This window comes from Ailuropoda melanoleuca, chromosome 1 (genome assembly GCF_002007445.2).
Source record: "Ailuropoda melanoleuca isolate Jingjing chromosome 1, ASM200744v2, whole genome shotgun sequence".
NCBI lineage: Eukaryota > Metazoa > Chordata > Mammalia > Carnivora > Ursidae > Ailuropoda > Ailuropoda melanoleuca.
In genome coordinates this window covers 26,794,453-26,814,650 of record NC_048218.1, presented here as the reverse complement: position 1 = coordinate 26,814,650, position 20,198 = coordinate 26,794,453, and the positions used below count along the sequence as shown (strand labels likewise).

The following is a 20,198-nucleotide window of genomic DNA, read 5'->3' as shown; positions in this document are numbered from 1 at the left end:
GTCTCTATCTCTGTCGAATAAATAAATAAAATCTTAAAAAAAAAAAAACTACAATAAATTCATCACATCACACCTGTCAGAATGGCTAAAATCAACAACACAAGAAACCAAAAGTGTTGGGGACTGATGTGGAGAAAAAGGAACATTCTTTCACTGTTGGTGGGAATGCAAATGGTGCAGCCACTGTGGAAAACAGTATGGAGGTCCCTCAGAAAGTTCAAAATAGACCTACCCTATGATCCAGCAATCTCACTACCCCCAAAATACAAAAACCCTAATTCAAAGGGATATATGCACCCTTACATTTATAGCAGCCTTATTTACAACAGCCAAGTTATGGAAGCAGCCTAAGTGTCAATCGACTGGTGAATGGATAAAGAAGATAAGCAATATATATATATCAGAACAGACAGAATCAGAATGTGTGTGTGTGTGTGTGTGTGTGTAATGGAATATTATTCAGCCATAAAAAAGAATGCAATCTTGCCATTTGCAATGGCACGGATGAGCTAGAGAGTATAATGGTAAGTGAAATAAGTCAGTCAGAGAAAGACAAATACCATATGATTTCACTCATATGTGGACTTTAAGAAACAAACGAGCAGAGAAAAAAGAGAGAGAGAGAGAGAGGGACAAGCCAAGAAAGAGACTCTTAACTACAGAGAACAAACTGATGGTTACCAGAGGGGAAGTTTATGGGGGAATGGGTGAAATAAGTGATGTGGATTAAGGAGGGCACTCGTGATGAGCACAGGGTGACGTATGGAATTGCTGAATCACTACACTGTATACCTGAAACTAATATAACACCCTATATTAATTATACTGGAATTATAATAAAATTAAATTAAATTTAAAAATAATAAATAAATAAAATACCAGTAAACCCCCCCCAAAATAAAAAGGTAACTTTGAATTTCACAAAATCCAGAGTTTCTGATCATATCATTTCTTTCACTGGTAAAATATGCATAGTCAAAATTAAAGTTAGTATTTGGGGTTCACTTATAATTTCTTTTATTTAAGTCCTAATATGCTTATTTAAATTTCTTATTCACTTTCACCCTCCCTCTCATAACTGACAAGAGAAAAGAGAAAAATGCTACTTTGCCAATAGTGAAGAATTTTCAACATAGAAAGTTACTACTTTAAAAGTTCAATACACTGTGCTATGGAAACATAAAAGACTGTAAATTTATCCAATCCTAGAAATTCATATGGCTTGACAAGTGATTAAGAAAATCCATAACACTGATTTCTGTGATATCTCATGTGAATACAAATAATAAATATCAAGTTAATAAAGAAAATATGCTTCAAAGAAGCTGATTTATTCACTCCAACTTCAACAAATACATTGTTTTATTAAATTTTTCTATTCCAAGCAAGACAGCTGGCAAGTATTTTAAGGAAAACACAAAACTTAGGGGAGGTTTAAAGGTGGATAATAAGAAGGAAACTTTAGATAAGGCTGAAGGAGACTGTGTTCACCACTGACCTTAGTCAAATCATTTGGTACATCCATATGGGGTCTTGGGGTTGCAAAAGACAAAAACACAAAACAGTAAGTTTCTTCCTTCCTTCCTAGTAATACATCACATGTCCTGAGATTCGGGCTCTGCAAGCAGGTGAATTATTATGCTACACCCATGGAACCACATGTGATAATGCAGATAGGGAACTTAGTAGACGGCCAGAGGCAGAGTCAGGTGTCCATGGATCTTGATGAAAGACTGGCAGGAATGCAGATGGCAGCTGATCCCTATACTAGAAGGTAGAGTTGTCAAAGGCAGGAAGGACTTTAGGCCTGCCTGATTATTTAATGTATATTCCATACTGTCTTAGATAAATAAGCGCCTTCAATATCATATTTTTAAATCAAAACATTCTTTAAAATAGTGCTGTACTGAAAAGGTAAAATGTAAATACTTCAGATGCTTAAAATAGGCAAAACTGTTTCTATCTAAAGCAGATTTTTAAACAAGATTTATTTATTTATTTTAGAGAGAGAAAGAGAGCAGGGGTGTAGAGCGAGAGAGAGAATCACTGGCAGACTCCCTACTGAGTGAGGAGCCCCATGCGGGGCTTGATCTCATGATCCTGAGATCATGACCACAGTGGAAATCAAGAGCCGGACACTTACCCAGCTGGGGGAGCTACCCAGCCTCCCCCCCAAAACAGATATCTTTTACTAACTTACACGAAATTCAGAATTACCAACACTGAAACATATCCCTCTCCTCTGTTATAAACATCAAACAACTAGTTAATCAATATCTGAAACTTAAAGAAAAATAATAACAAAATGCAACATAATATTCTTTCTATAATTGGAAAGGCTTAACTACATTTTAAAAAATGGAGCAACAGACAAAATACAGTACCTTCTGGATGTGTTTCTCCTGACTTAAAATAATGGGTCCTGAGAACAGAGTTCTGAAATAGCTCACAGTCCAAAAACTTCCTGAAAATCAAGAAAAATAAGTATTACTTCAAGTGCATCTTATCTCGAAGAACTTCAATGGCATGTTTTATGATGGAATCTTAAATACTGGCTAAAATAAATTATCTCAAAAAATAACAAAAAAGATGTAAGATAAAAAATCTTTTTCATCATACTTGCTTTCCTTGGGCATAGCTGTTGGCCATATCTGATGACCAAACTGCATTATAAATTTATTTACCAAAATATACTCTCTTTATACTCCAGAAACACTATCACCTATTCCCAAGGTGAGATGTTAATGGTGATGAAGAGGAATTCTGAGAGGAAAGGTATTAGGATTATTTGGTAGTCAATACAGAGTTTGAAACACTTTTTTTTTTTTTTAAATCTCTCTCTCTCTCTACACCACCAGGAACAAAAAAATGTTGAACTTAGAATTAGAAGCCTCCTTGATACAGAATGACATCAACATGTGGGAAAGTTCATACCCTCAGGAATAAAAGAGTGGGTGAAAAGCTTTTGACCAGCAAGAGACACAGCCTATACTCTAATACTGGGGTGGCTGAGGGGACTTTATATTGATCAATAGGCTAATGGACAGTGAAACTAGTTGGTGACAAGAAAGGCATGAGGCAGACACCCCGATTCCACTACAGCAACTTCAACTTCCTAAAATAAAGCAGCTACTTTTCATCATTACTTCATTTTACCAGTGCCTGTCACTTTTCCTAAAACCATACAGAGGTACCAGATTTGAGTACTGCTTTCTCAACACCCTACCAAGGCAGGCTCTTTGACCATTGTGCTTCCAGATCACTTTCTCTGCATCATGCCCATTATTATTCTCACTGTGGCTGTGAACCCTTCATTCACCTTTGAATCCTCCAATACCTAACACGGTGCAAGGCCCAGAGCTGATGTGCAGTAAGTGTCTGCTCAACCCACCAGTGGGTCTTAGAGACTTCTTCAATTAATATACCATGCTGGAGTAAAAACAGTACCATGAGAGGAGAGAGGGTAATTATATGGGCCAACTACAATGACGAATACATGCCTTTCCTTTAATTACTTCAGACACGCGCACACACACACACACACACACACACACACAGAGCTCTTCATCAGCAAAACTCTTCTAGTATCTATGGCAATGCTCTCCCAACCCTTAGAGACAATCAGCCTGGTAGGGTGGCAGATCTCCTTTCTGAACTAGGATTCTAATCCTGCTGTCCGAGGTCCTGCACCAACTGGCATGAGAATTGGACGTTAACACAAACCCTCTAAGCACATACATCAGCTGCTCCTAAGCAGCCCTCCATCAGCAGCAGGAAACGTCACCTACAGGTATGAGTCAAAGATACCCAGAATCATAACGAAGGGCAGAATGTTCCCAAAATTTTAGAAGTAGACAGACGGTATCATCTTAAAATAGAATTATTAACTATTAGAGAGAAATAACAAACAAACAACAAAAACCCTGAAGAGACCTCCCAGTGGTTTAAAGAAAAAAAAAAAAGCATTATCATTTCCTATTAGGACATTACTTTTTCAGCAGCTAAATAAAAACATTACCAAATCATTTTATGTAATAAAACTTAACCTTACTCTGACCTTCCTCATAAAGCAAACAAATCTCTCTATCCAATAAGGTTCCATCTGAACTATGTAAGATGATAAGCAATACCTTAATTGCATTCATTTACATGACTTTGAAACTATTCTGGGCTGAAGTCACTGACTGCAAGGTCGCAGAATACAAAAAAGTAAAATGTACACAATTTACTGAGGAGGAACGATCCACTTAAGAGTGATAGCACCCTCTCCCTCCTCATTAAAAGATACCAAATGCTTAATGCAATCAACAGGTGCAGAGTTCTCTTTTTGAAACATATCACACATATGCACACTGATTTTATAACTATAAATATATGGATATACTAAGAGTATATATTACAGTAAGTTCGCCATATATCATGGCTTGCTTATTAAAATCAATCTGCCTGAATAGAGGTAAAGGACAATCTGCTAGCATTTAAAATCAAAAGATGAAACAGAGCTATGATTTTTTTCCATCACCTCATGAAATTTCTAACAACTAAAATTCAGGTTACAAAGCTATAACAATTTTTAGGACAAGAACTGCAAACACAGGATCTTAAGTATATTAAGAGTTTCTGCTTTCTCTTTTTATAACCTAAACAGGCATACGTTCAACTATTTTGCCTAGAGAAGCAGACTTTACATGTCTCAAAGTCAGTAAATACAATATTAGTAATAGGAAGGAAATACAACAGACAGAAATTGACCATAGATTATAAGAAACAATGCATGTTCTTTGAAAACTTCAGAATATATCAAACCACACAAAAACAAGTTAACCCAACAAAATATTTCCCTTTAGTTTTGTAAAGTTCTAACACAAACTAAATAATATTGGCACTTGAATTTACTGGAAAAAAGAGAAGGAAACTAAAATAGGATCTAGGAGTACTTTAAAAATGTTTATATTATTACTACAAATGTAGGGCACCGAATATTTGTTTTATGTTTAACCTAACATCGGATATTCATTTAAGAAATTCCTATCCAGGGGTGCCTCGGTGGCTCAGTCAGTTAAGTGTTCAACTCTTGGTTTTGGCTCAGGTCATGATCTCAGGGTTTTAAGGTGGAGCCCCATGTTAGGCTCCACACTGGGCTAGGAGCCTGCTTGGGATTCTCTCTCTCCTTCCGCCCCTCTCCATCTCCTCCCTCTCTCTCTCTCTCTCTCTCTCAAAAAAAGTTTCTGTCCATTAATCTCCCACATTTAATTTACTAACTTTTATACTCAAACCAATCTTTTGTAATTTAAAAATGAATTAGTGAAAGAGAAACAACCTCATAAAATGTACGTTTCTTCACCTTCTCTACCTTCACAGAAGGGCAAGACTTTTTTCCATGTAAATCTGTGTTAGATCCAAATAGTTTCAACTGATGCTACTCCACAGAGAACACAAGGATGAATACATATTTATTTAAGTACTATATTCCTATATAAACTCCAGTACCATGTCACTTTGTATGAGAACTAAAACATCTCAATTCATCTCTATAAATTAAGCCAATTCACTTTGGAATAACTTACTAGTAAAGTAAATGCATATATATATTTTTAAAAGTACTACATTTATATTTATATTTTTATATTTATATATTCATACTTTTTAAAGTTACTATTATGATCCACATATAACTTTCAGTGACCATATCTCTTTTAGATAAATTCTCTTTCTATAAGAAGCAATTCAGGGTCTAACACGATATACATAATTTGTATAACTGTAACAGGCAATTTATGTTCACATCCTTTGACAAGGATAAAAGCATGGGGGCCAATCAGAATCTTCCAATATTGTTTCTAGCGTTCTTGGTCACATTTTTACTTAAACTCAAATCTCAGGTTGACAATACTTTCCTGATAAAGATGATAACTTTTTGTTATTTCTAAAACACTTCCCTGTCCACCCAAAAGACTGAATGCCTTATGTTCCTAGCTCGCTGATTACAATCACAATATCTAAAGTTCTATTTCTTCCACACTAATTTAGGATTTTCCTTTCCTTGGATATTAGAACATGTTAAAGCCCATTTTTATAGCCACAATCTAGCCTTTGTGTATCTTTAAATGGGCTACAACCTTGAACTGAAAATGAACTATATTAATGGCATCACTCCTCCAGCTCTCAAAGAAAGAAGTCCAAGTCTAGGTTCAGATACACTTCATTTTAACAGTGTGCATCAATCTCAGGTGAGCCTAGTAAATCCTACCCATGAAACAAGTGTGCATGCGTGTGCACGTGTGTGTATGCCACTTTCCATTTTCTCTTTTCTTTTCCCTTTCCTCTTCCCCAGGAGGTTAATGAACAAAATATTACACTTTTTAAACATATACAATGATAGGGAGATAAACTATCCATCTGTCAGAAAAAGAGTTACCTAAATAAAGAAACTTAACAATTCTGTATGTAAAATTAAATTCTGGACTGACCGGGTTGTTCAGATAACACTCAGAAAAGCACAGTGTGACTCAAGCTCTAAGAAACAAGCCAAACACACTCCATAAAATTAAGTCTATCTAGAATACGCTGTATCTCCATTTGAAACACCTGCTACAAATATGGGAATTCATAATTCCATCTAGGAAAAATTTTTCTTCCTCTCTCACCTGTTCCCCCACCCATCTTGCATTCAACTCCATAAACAGCAGTAATCCACCATTATAAAACAGTTGACGGTTAAAACAATGAGCCAACGAAGAAAGTACAATATTCTGTAACTGACATTTACGGCATTGGCCTTGGACTTCTAATCTTTACCAGACGGGCACACAAATCAATCCATCAGCTCATAAAGGTGTGCTTTTTTAACCTCTAAAACAGATGGGATTGGCCAGAAGTGTCTGGCATGTCAAACTGCTAATCACTGCTGCCCTTTGCACAAAATAACCCACTTAAGTTGAGGCATGGTTGCACTGTAACCGACATTAGTCTGTGGGAAACCCATTTAACTGTCACACACTCCTGCCACTCCTGCTCTCCCTTAATTAAGCCTAATGCCTTATGCTTTGACCTTTTGTTCTAGCCTATTAACCCTATCTAGTACAAGTTCAATTATGTTAAACTAAAAACTTTGCTGTAAAATATTAAATGCCAAGCTCAAAAAATCATAAGGGACATCCTCCCAGCCCTTAGTTCTATGCACCCTGTTACTCCACGCATGCAACAGTGAAACCTCATTTTTGAAGTGATACTGATTCTTACAGAGCTGAGAAGAACCAAATTATGATTCTAGTCCAACCCCCTTATTTTACAAACTGAGGCCAGAAAATATTAAATGAAACATTTCAGAGCTTCAGCTGAGCCACACTGAAACTCACTATCTCGTCTCTAGCTCCAATCCTTTATTCCCCATGATATTTCTGATTAATAGTTATACCAACCAACAGTTAAGGATACTAATATTTTCACCACAAATTTTTATCTTTCACCACCCTCTAGAATGCACTACACAAATTGGCCTAAAGCAAAGTAAAAGGGCGTGTGAACAGACCTCAGAAGTAATTTCCCCGTGCACACAAAACTTTCTATCCCCTCGCTATTTTTTTTCTTATTAAAAGTAACAATGGTCATCAAGAACTGCTAACTTCTGTAACACCCAAATATAAGGCAGTATGTATGAATACAATTTGATGCTTCACTGAAGTATTCAACAGAGAAAATGACTTAAGCTACAGAAAGCAATTACAACTCACAACTTCTTTCCCGTGGACAAATTCACAACGGGGTATCTTCAAAAATACCTCTTTTTTTACACCTATATGGATATGGATTGCTGTTCACATCTACCAGAATTTCAAAATATAAAAACAATAAACTTTGAAATTCACTGTGAAATAAAATCAAATGTAGTCCCAACTAACATGCTGTCATCACCGGGGTATTTCAGTTGCAGCATATAGTAATGTGTATTATTATTCCTTTTCCATTTTCTTCACACAGCTAGAAAATGCTTTTACTACTCTCACTATAACACACAAAAACAATTTAAAGATCAATAACATAACAAATTTTGGATTTCCATCTGTGATTCTTGAGAGAAAATGCATATTTTTAGATTTTTAAAAGATTAAAAGTCAGATTTTAATTTTATCCTTATTGTTGACTGCCCAGAGCCCACTTTACCTCTTTTCAGTATCAATCAATGCTGTCATTTTACTGGAACCTTACAGGTGAAGGGAATATGCCATTAATTGGAATGCAAAATAAATTTTAAAAGAAAGATCATTTAGAGTTATACTAAAATGATGAATAAATCTAATGACGGAATTTATTATGTTTTAAGGGGTGAGAAAACATGGTATCAGAGTTTAAAACTCAAAGTCAATGTGTCCACGCTATTAGAATGACACCTTCAAAGAAGTGTCACTTGGCATTATCAGAAGGAATATATACAAGGATGTATAAAATGTAAAATATGTGGATGGATGAGTAGTTAACTAAAACAAGTATGTGTAGCAGGGACAATTACCAGCAAAATAATGATTCAGAATCTTATTCACCTTTTTTACTGCAAAGGAAAATGCTGTTAATTTAAACAAGACATGATGTCTTAGTTACAAGAGTCAGTTCATGAAAATAGAAATTAAGTTTGGGTCTCTGCTGAGGAATCCGACTTTGGAAAATTTCTACTAATGTACAGAACTTGTGCATTTTCTAACAGACTGACATTAAGGAACAATGAAAGGCAAAGACAATTCAGCTAATCAGGATAAACAATGATGAAAGCAAAAAGAATATATCACATAATTAGTAAATGTGCTAATTTTTCTGCCCTTTTACTTTAGACAATAGTCCACTGGCTTGTATATCTTTCCTGCTATAAATTATAAGCATGTGAGATAAAAAAAAATATAGATGAGCCACGAGAGGGATGTTCTTTATGTTTACAAAAGATACCCACTTCCAAGCATGCATGAAGTTTAGTAAAACACTTTGTCTTCACAAAGCAAGAAACTGGGTTAAAGTTATTTTAAGAGCATTTGTGAAATCTCCATGTTGTAAATATATATATCCCAGATAATGTATACATTTCCTTTAGCATTTGAAAATTGCTAGTTTAGAAATTTCTGAGCTCCATTTTAAAATAAATTTTTTCTACCTTAGCATTATTAATCTAGTTGAACATAATAGTGTTCTAACAGAAAATTCACCTCCAGAGAAGAGAAATTACTAGTTAGAAAAATAATAATAACAAAGGGGCTTCATATATTACCTAAGTCCTATAACTTAGTAGGGTTTGAATCAAGTCATTCTTGATGGCCTCAAACTTTTAGGTTACTGGACACCAAAATTAACTCTAGATATGAGATTTCAAAATGCCTCCATCTTCCCAACCAGTCAAACCCAATGTGATTAAATGTGTCAAGCTGGTGTTTTTTTACCACTACCATAAGCTAAGTTTTCTTAGCTTCACAAGTGAACCTAAGGAGACTCTCTATAAGGCTCTATGAAAATTTTGTTTCCTTAAAAAATAATTAAATGTTGCCCCCAAAGGTTTTGCTAAATGTGTTTTCTAATATATCGTAGTTTGTGTATTTTTGAAGAAACCCAGCATTACAAAACAATTTTAAGTGCTAAGTAATTATAATGTCGCCAATAGTTCCACTTTTTCCTTCATAATTAATATGCCTAGAAAGGTGATGATAAATTTTAAGGAAGAAATATTATCCCTTTTAGAAGTCCTAATTTAAAAAATCTAAAGAAAAAACAACAGTAGAACAGCAGCTACTACGAATTAGCTACACATAATAATTAGCAGCTGTGACACATAAATACATAAAGACTCCATTCCTGATCCCAAAAGGCCAGATCTTACCAATAATTGGGATTGGTACGGTTCATTTCAACAAATGTTTGTAACAGCCTTCTACGTGCCAGGCAGCTACAGTACCAACAGTACACTGATGAAAAGCTCCCATTCATGCAGCTTACGGTCTACTGAGAAACACAAACATTAAACAAGTGTGACTACTGCAATGAGGAGTACAGAGAACTGTGAGAGACAAATCTGATCTTATTGGAGGCTTGGGGACTGCAGCGAGCATCTATGCCGTCCTGCCCACTGTCCCAGGAATGAGAACACTCCTTCCCAATTTGCTTCACCGCGGTCAAAAGGTGGTCTGTGGCCCATATAAAGGGCTACCATTAGGTTTCTTCTCTCGCTCTCATTCTAGAGGGGTGGATCCAGATGCGCTTGGTTCAGGGCATGACCACCACCAGTCCACACAGCACCCTCTCATCTTGTTACCTTTTCACAGGAGAATACGGAAACGGGCACCGTAACCTTTACGTTGCATTCCCAATTGAAAGGACAGACCCAACTACCTGCACTAATGATTTTAGAACATTCCCCTGCAGTCCTAACTAGAGCTGACTTGCGAGTATTTTGATCCCACTGGTCAACTAAAGGTACCTGGTTTCTACCAGTAGAAACTTCTACAAATAGAAGTTTCCCTACTGCTTTTTAAGTAGAACTCAAAATGTATATAACATGTAGGAACAAAGCTGCTGCGTGAATAGATGTGCACCTGTACCACAAAACTTGTTTTTAAATTCTCAGCCTAGAAAGTACATTCCAAGTACTAGAATAAAGGAATCATAAGACTATTCCGAAGACTGTATTTCAGTGGCAGGAGAAGAAAGCAGGCTACAAAAACAAGGGGGATGTGGTTGGCCCTGCCTCACTCCACTTCTCAAGACCGTGTTTCTGGTTATCATAAGGTCAGCTTGAACTTTATTGCTGGATCCATCACCAAAGGTTAATAACTATTTCTTAACACCTGGTACATAGCCCTCTTAGAGACTGCCTTAATAAAACAAACAAAGTGTGAAATAAATTAAGACTTGACTTCTTATCCTGGGTTTACCTAACTGCTAGCTGTATGAGTTTTAAAATTTACTTAAATTCTCAGGAGTTCAATTTCCTCCTCTGTAAAATGCAAACAAATGTCTTGGAAATTTCATTTTATTTTTTTCAAGTTTTTATTTAAATTCCAGTTAGTCAACATACAGTGTAATATTAGTTTCAGGTGTACAATGTAGTGATTCAACACTTCCATACATCACCCAGTGCCCATCACAACATTAACAACAATGGCAATAATGTTGGATGATAAGCAAGTAATTTACCCCGTTGCATCACACGTATACCCTGGTGATAAAGGGGAAAAAAAAAAAAGACAACTGAGAAACTGAGAAAACAAAGGGGAAAACAGGGAAAAGAGGAAATAAAAAAAGAGAAAGGAGGATCAAAAGAAAAAGCTGTGTAAGTGCTAAATGGTAGCATTTGTCACTATTTGATTTATAGTTCATACCAACTACCTATCCTATGTGCTCTTCCATTAAGCAAGATGTTTCTATAAACCAACTTGTTTGAAAATGGGGAAGAGAAGATACCTCTGGGATAAATACACTTAAACCTGGAGCTTCCTTTTATCAAATTCCCTTCCAATCTGAAAATCTAAGGATTCTATGAAATTACTTCAACTTGTGAACACTGAAGCAAAAAAACAAAAAAAGAAAAAAGGAAAATTGAGTCAGGTCAGTCAAGGATTACTAGGATAGGCAAGAGCAATGTTTTACTAACAAAGTAAACAATGCGTTGCTTTGAATTTTGCCTCAACAACAGCAAACATCTGGATATTGGGAAAGAACCAGATGGTGAATACAAAATTTCTATCTTCAATCCCTGGCCTCACGGACACTCAGTCTATTTCAATGAAAATTTTTAAAAAGGCATGGATGGGTTAGAGAAATAATATAAACCCATATCTGAACTCTAGGAAGCTCCCCCCCACCCAGATAGTTCACTTACACAGTTTCTCTCTTACTTGGCCAGATACAATATATTCTCTTAATAAAACATCATGGTAAAACATTCCTTCGCAGCTTTTACAGAAACCCTTTCGTTTATCCAACATTATTTGGCAATTCAAAATCCAAATCACACCAGAAAATATTATGTACATGAGCCTTATTACTCATCCTTGTATCTCCAATGTAGTTTTAATTTGACTGTACCTTTTAATGTAGAGGGAACCAGTCGGCTTGTTTCTTTTGGGTTCAAAATTCCATAAATTTTAAATGAGGTAAGAAAAAAGAGGTAAGAGAGGTTTATAGCTAAATTTCTCATGGCCTCAACAATAAAAGAGCAAGTCTGATGTACACTTAAAAATATACTATATGCCACAAACCTCTCTAACTCAAAAATCTCTTTCCTGACCATAGTCTACTCCCAAAATGAAGCCAAATACTCATCTTTCTATTTCTGCTTCCTTCCGATAAATTCACAAACACATTATTAATTCCCTCTTTGTATCAAAGAGCCTAGTTTATTAGCATAACATAGTCTTTAAAATAAAATAGCTGTGGGTGAAGATAGGGCAATAGAACAAAATTCATGTCAAGAACCGTTACAGTGCAGAATTTTAACTTTTCAACCAGGAAGAGCTATGGGTCTGAATTTGCGGCAACTGGCCCTTGAAGTAGATAAACATAATTAGCCTTGGGAATACCTGGATTAAGACCATGACAAGGTACTTCAATGAATTATATCAAGAAACACAGTTGCCTTCTCTGCCTCAAAGAACACTACAATAATTCTGTGGAATGGTTCACAGGGGTTAGCATCTGAGAAGGGAAAGGAGCTTGCAGAGTTGCCCTTGGTGTCCGCATTTCTCGGGTAAGCACAGGAATGGAGCATCAGTTCTCTTGAGAATTAACATCAACTCCTGCAGAATTATCAACTGGAAACCCAGGAAGGCCCTCCCTCCTGGGACTGGTCTTTGAGAATCCAGGCTGGGTGGGCTGGACGTGCGGCTTGAGTTCTGTGGCTCTCAAGTCTGGGAGCAGGATTTTTGACGACTTTCTAAAAATCAAATAGAGACTGGCTTTCTCTTAAAAAGATGGCATAGTCTCATGAAAAAGCAAATTATTATCAACGAAATTAGCTGTGTGACCTCAAGAATTTCTCAGACTAGGTTTCTTTATCTGTAAATAGAGAAAATGATAGCTATGTGCCACACGGAAACCGTAAAGCAGCCAGCTCAATGCCTGGCACAAAGCAGGTGCCCCCAATCCTCTTCCTTTTCTTGATCTTTCTCCCAATAAAAAAGGAAAACACACACACACACACACAAAAGGCAGCTTTTTGATATTTCAAGTTTTTACCTGGTCATGTCTACTCCTTTTAAAACCACAGATTTGAAATCTTTACTGTTTACTGACAACAGCACACATCGATATACAGAATCAGAATTCCAAAACTAGAAATCAGACGAACCCCCTTGCTCTACCGTCTACCGATGTTACCCAGGGAGATAAAAGGACTTTCCCATTATCTGTATCAGACATTGTTTCAGCAGCAGATCCTAAGCTAGAAAAGTAGATGTGGGATAACAAAAGAAATACGTAAAAATTTGTTTTTCAAAAATCAAACGAGCCTACATGACCCATTGTGCAAATACTCCTTTTACAGGAAAAAACTGAAACTGTGATTAATTCATTTTGAGGATGTTTCTTATTATATCCTATTTGGGGGGGGGGGTTTCACATGTTTTCTAGTACTTTTGCTTCCTTTTTCTATCCTCCCTCCTTCCCTTAATTTGTTTCTTTTCTAGCGTATACATCCACCCCTCTGTTGTACAGTACTCTAAATTCATGTATTCAAGAATAAAAAAAAAAAGAAAATCTAAGAAAGTATGCTTTTCAAAGACCAGTTACAATCCCTTAAAGATTTCCTATCTCTCAAATTCTGGAGAGATCCCTCAAGAGAGAAAACCCTTTTTTTATCTCGAACTTCTAATTCTCAAATTTTGATTATGTTCTGTCACATGTCAGCCCTCTTTATCTACATTAAGTCATTAAATCAACACAGTTATACTACTATTCTCATTTTAAGACTGCATTATAAACATAATTTCCTATTACTAACTAAATTATCATCTGACTTTTTAAAATGCAGTAACATATTTAAGATGTTCACATGTTATATACAGTATGGGCAAATTCGACAATTAAAAGTACGTAACTACAGGGGCGCCTGGGTGGCACAGCGGTTAAGCGTCTGCCTTTGGCTCAGGGCGTGATCCCAGCATTCTGCGATCGAGCCCCACGTCAGGCTCCTCCGCTGGGAGCCTGCTTCTTCCTCTCCCACTCCCCCTGCTTGTGTTCCCTCTCTCGCTGGCTGTCTCTCTCTCTGTCGAATAAATAAATAAAATCTTTAAAAAAAAAAAAAAAAGCACATAACTACAAGGAGAAGCTAGTGTAGCCACTACGTGACTTAAGCTTTCCTCTTATCGCTCTAAAGCTAATCACCTGACTTTTTACCCAGTGTCCTCACACAGCTGGTAAAGGTAAAATAAAGCACCCCAATAACAACAGAAGCTCCTAACTCCTTAGTTCCTGATTTGTCCTCAATTCATTAGCAAATTACAGATTTGAAAATAAGGAGTAGCCCCATCATTTAACATGTGACTGAATAAAGACTCTCTTCATTAGAGAAGTGCAAGGGCAAGAGACTCCATTCCACTAAAGCTCTGAATCAACACCAACAACAGGTCAGTAAGAGTTGTCCGGGTCCTAGTGGTATCTTAAGCTGATGATTCAAGTTCCCAGCAGACTTCTAGTTTAATATTTCTTGAAACACTAGGCTTAGTCACAGAGTGACCTGGAATTTAAGGCAAATAAGGGTCTCTTCCTTTCATCCTTAAAGACATTTTTGCTAAATGACACAAAGTTAAAGAGGCAAGATGGGTTAGAGCTTTTATTCCCTGAGGTATAGCAACTCAAAAAATTTCCTGGGGAGAGAGAACCATGACAGCTTTGAATTTCAAACACAAATATTAACCCTCTCAGAGAAGCAATTCTATTTCCAACTTTCTTAACAAACAAAACGCCTTTTCCCCCCTAGTCCTATTTATTAAAAGAGAAAGGAAAGATGGAAGGGAGGGAGGGAAAGATGTAAGTGGAGGGAGAAAGGGAGGGAGGGGAAGAGAGAAAGAGAGAGGAAGGAAAGGAGGGAAGAAGGATGGATGGATGGATAGATGTCACAAGCAACCTCCTATCCAAAGTTTCATCATATTCTGAAGTTATCCTTAAATTTATTTCGACCAAAAAACAAATCAGATGAATTATCCAAATCAGGTAATTATTTGTAACATTATCTTCAAGAACAATCTATCTTAAAATCTGGTAAAGACATTAAAAAAAAAATCTTAATACTACTTAGTAAATACAGTATAGTAGTCCTTTTTTTCCTAACTACATTTTTGAGTTGCCAGTCTCCTAATAAATTCTTTAAATCTACTTCTCATTATATTGTTCCTAGAGTTCTAGGCCAAATGTTATCCCTAGCATGGTTTAAGGTATTAATTTTAACAAAATGCTAAAAGAGTGGTAAAATGCATCACGTTTCCCTCTTTCTTGTTCTTCTCAATGTTCTACGAACTTAAAAAAAAATTACCTTGTTTCAGGTGTACTGATACCTTAAAACACCACAAGGTTTGTAATGCTTTATTTGTACTATTTGCAAGATAGTGCAGGAATCCATTTGAATTTCAAGGTTCATAATGCAGAGTATGTACTATTACAGTGACAACAGTTAGTACTAACATTATCTCAATAGCTGTATTTATCAAGAAAAATTAAAACTGCCCTTCATAACTGTAGTAAAGTGAAAGGAAAGATCTGTTCTTAATGACATCTAATTTTTAGAATCCTAAATATTCAATATCCATCAAATTGAACGTTAAATTTCAAGGAACAAAAAAACAACAGATGGACATTTATACCATAGTTTGTGAAGAAACCCTGATAAGACTTCAGATGTCTCTTAGTTGCAGTTTTCCCCTGCCCTTGATAATGTGCTTAAAGGATCTTTCTGTAGCTATTTACATCAAGTTATCTTTATCAGCAATCCTATGGAAGAGGTCTCTAGTTCACCATCCAAACCTCAGCACTGTTCTCCATGTTCAGTAAGACCCTTAGAAAACACAAGATATTTAAAAGAATAAAGAAAAGGTGATCTAATGTGAATTCATTTCCTTCCAAACAACCTATAACTCCTGCTTCTATTCTGGTATGCAGTTTTGATCTTCCCCCTCAGATATATTTAAGAGACATTCAAAAGCAAAGCGTGCACGGGCACAAATGGGGAATGTGTCATTTTTCCCAGTCCAAACAACCACTATTTATATAATATTGCTGCCCTCATAAAAGGGAATCCATTACCATCAGCAATTCATGTCCCTGCTGCAGCATCAGATGCAAACAGGATACGGAAACAAGATCTCTCTCCTCCATTTACTTTTTGTTCATTCCAACCTCTGGACATAATCCTCAGTTCCATTCCACTGGCCTGCTTCATCATCTGACACTCCTGATTTTTACCTTCTCAAGTCTTAGTGACCATCCTGCGGTTATAGTTCTGCAATTGTTTTGGTATCTAAATACTACAGAATGAGTTTGCTCATTACCCCCCCAGACAGCAACTTAAGGAAATACATCTTGAACAATTCAATTCACAGATTCAAGCCTATTAAACTGAAGTCCCTCCCTCTGCCCTATTCTGTTGAGAATGTTTGACTTTTCAATAGTAATCAACGTGCTTTCTGGTAATCAACACACTTTTCATAAAAGTATTTCCTCAATTGGAAGACATGGGTACAGGAGCTTTGTTAAAAGATCAAATGCTTCCTTCCTCAGTCTTCACCCACAAAACAGTAAATCAGTATTAAAACTAAACAAAATGCACTCAGATGGTATATTAGCCACATGAAAGGGCACATGGAAAAAGCACACGAGTAAAGAAACTGCACCCCACCACAGCCAAGAAGGGAAGCTACAAATGAAGGCTATTTTCATGAAACAACACATCCCAAAACGCAGAAGCTATTTATTTTAGAAAAGGGGATGAAAGAGGGGAGAGCAGTGCAGCTAGAGGTGTAGCACTGACAGATAAACTAGAATTCTTCTTCTCTATTAACCGACACTCTAAAAACTAACTGTATCCGGCAATCTAAAGTTTGAAAAACAAAACTGATCCTATCACAATTTAAGCTGAACAATACTTTCTTGATGAAAATCAGACGTTTTGAACTTATTTTTGGCAGAATTATCTTTTCACCTGATACACAAAACTAGTATCGCTTTTCCAAAACACCACTTAAAATACGAGCTTTCAAGTTTCTTACAATCTGCAAGTCTTAAAATTAAAAGCCTCATCCCTTTAACATCATATATCCTAAGCCACTCTGATTTAAAATTACCTTCTGTATCATTGCCGCCTAGTATTGGTTTGCAATGAAATCTGTACAATTAATAATAACCTTCTCATCTCATCTTTCTAGAGCCAAGGATGACATATCTTCTTATCTCCCTCCTTGTTCCATTAGATTGACATATTTTGCCTCATCTGTCACCTTCCATAAAACTCTGCTTTCAGATATGAGTTAATTCATTTTTAGTTGTCCTCAATGTTCTAAAATAGTGATGTTTGACAGAATTAATACAGTGCTCTAGTTCTCTCTGTTCAACTGGCACTTAATTAAAGATCTTGGAGGCCATCTTTCTCTCAGGTTACACCATTTAAAGAAGGAACGTTACTTCCTCCAGACAATGTGATAAGCCACATGGCACTAAAGCTGCCATCCCCAGGTCTCCCATTTAACAGATTGCTTTACCATGTATAAACTACCAGCAAGACAGATTACCACTTTATTTCACACTGATTTACTGTTCACATCTCTGAACCCTAAGTCTACTTTGCCTACACTCTCTCCTACCTTCTGACTCTCCAGAATTTCTGGAGTTTTAGCACTCCTTTGCACTTCAACCATTGCTTCTGTTTGAAATGGACCTCAGAAAGTCCTAATGACGTTTAATCTGTAAGATTTCTTGAATCTCTGGTTAACAACGCGGAAAAGTCTTGAAGCAATCAGAGAGCTACCTTGGAGCACAAGCTGAAAATTCCCTGTTTTAAATTCTTTTGAATTAATATCTTTTGGAGAATAGCCACTCAACTTGATATGTCATAATTTTCATTTCTAAAGGGAGCGTGGATAATTTAAATTGGCACTAGCTTTTTTTTACACAAATGATTGTTCTCTTGGATGGCCTTTTGAAAGCTAGCACTTCTTAATCATTTTTTGGCTACACTGGAACCACAAGAGATACGTCAATTTAAGCAAACTTCAGGAGCAATAAACTAACAAACAGACTCTAGGTGGTGGTATAGGTTATTTTTTATCACGATGTTTTGCTCTTAAAACTGCAAGAGTCAGAAGAGCCTTTTAGCCTCTTTTACAGACACTTCTTTATGACAAACTTACAATCTCTTAGGGTATTTAAATTAGTAAAATCCAAGTTCTACAGAGTTTTGGAGATACATTGAGGAAATGGATCTAAGTCAAGTTTTCCCACAGACATTGAACCAGGTTTTCAATTGCTGCAAAAGCACTGTAGAGACCTCACTTGAGTAAAACGAACAATGAGCAGTCCTCTTTTTTTTTTTTTTTAAATATGTATTTACTCTTAGGGCACTTTCAGGGATAAGTATGGAAAGAGGTGTTTCCCCACCAGTGAATGAAGCGGACTAGAGGAACAATCCCACAGTGTGCAGAGGACTAGCTGTTCCATTGACTGATTCTTCCTCTTTGTCTCTAGGAACTAACTCCAGAGAGAGAAAAGTTACTACTGGGGATGAAGCCTCACTCTCTGAAGCAGCTAAACCCAATCGACATTACCAAACCGCTGGGCAAAACCAAACCATCTTATTTCTAAGTTGAACTACATTTCAACATATTCCAGGCAGCAACCCACTTAGGTGCCACGCAACTAAAGCACTATATTTGTTTTAAAAGTCCATTTATGTCAGTGTCCCTTCCACGAAGGTGGCAAACTGGTGATTAAACACTGAATAATCCATCGGGAAGATGCACCCACTTGCTAAACCTATGATTCACTAATAAGCAGGTTCAATGCAATTCATAACTTTAAAGAATGAATTACCAAAGCCCTCTGCTTCACAAATCCCACGCCCCGCCCCCCCCAATGTAAAGAGCATTCATCGTATATAACCCAACACCATTTTTACTTCGGACACCTATACAGTCTTTCTTCCTCCAAAGAGAGTTTTTCACCTCCGCACAATCTCACAATTTAATCATTTACATTACCGGAGACAAACTCCAACTTAGTTCCACCGACTGAGTGAAAAGTCCTTGTAGCTACTGAACGTCTTAATTTTTGTCCAAAATAAAATGTCCTATTAAGAAATTTAACGCAAAAGTCCTTATCATTCTGTTCTTTTACTATCTTCAGAAACCCATGAAGTCACTAATGAGATAGAAGGAGAACCGCCTGCAATGCTTCAGAGATCAACATGTGTCAGACTGCCAGCCTGTTCGCCTAGGAGACACAGTTGATTCCTTTGTTCCTTCGGACTGAACACCAACTCTTGGTTAAAATTTGGAAACTACTTTGGAAAGGATGGGAGGGTTTGTAGACTATTTCCAGGGAAACCGTTCATAAAACGATATTCACTAGTAGTAAAAGGAGGACACAGATATAAGAGGAGAGAGAAGCAGCCTCCCTGGACCTCCACAGGGCTCACCCCAAATGTAAGACCCCCTTTTGGCTCAGAGGTAAAGTGATGGTTGAGGCCTCGGGTCCAAAGAGCCTCGCCCTCGGGGAAGGGGGGGTGCGGGGGGAGGACAAGGACCGACCGGCCAGGCTTGGGGGTCTGGTGGGGGCCCGGAGAGCTGTCCCCTTTCCTGATCACTTTTCTTGACCCGGAATCCGGCGAGCACTGAACAGGGAGGCACCAGGCGAGAGGCGGGTAGCAGCGCCCGGCGCCGCCCAGGTCGCCCCGGGCAGCAGGACCGAGAGCCGCGCGTCTCGCCCCCGAGGGGGCAGCCGAGGGGGGCGCGACCCGAGCCGGGCCACCCGTGCCCGGTACGCCTCGGGGGACGCACGGCGGCTGCCCCTCGGCCCCGGACTGCCATGGACCGGCCGGTGAGCCCGGGGCCAACTCCACAACTTGCCGGCCCGGCTGCCTGGGCCCCCCGAGTTCCTGGGAAGATTCGGACCCGGCAGGAGGGGCGGAATATCCCCGGAAACGATTCCTCCCCGCCGCCGAGCCCACCCCGCCGTCCGCTTTC

General features: G+C 37.6%; 1 protein-coding gene across 1 annotated transcript in view; it reads right to left on the bottom strand.

Annotated features, from left to right (window-relative positions):
* Positions 1-20,198, bottom strand: part of NRIP1 (nuclear receptor interacting protein 1) — a 96,692-nt gene that overhangs the window by 75,312 nt on the left and 1,182 nt on the right. The window contains exon 2 of the mRNA XM_011218709.3: positions 2,385-2,464. The gene's annotated coding sequence lies outside the window, so the exon portion shown is untranslated. The remainder of the gene's footprint in view (positions 1-2,384; positions 2,465-20,198) is intronic.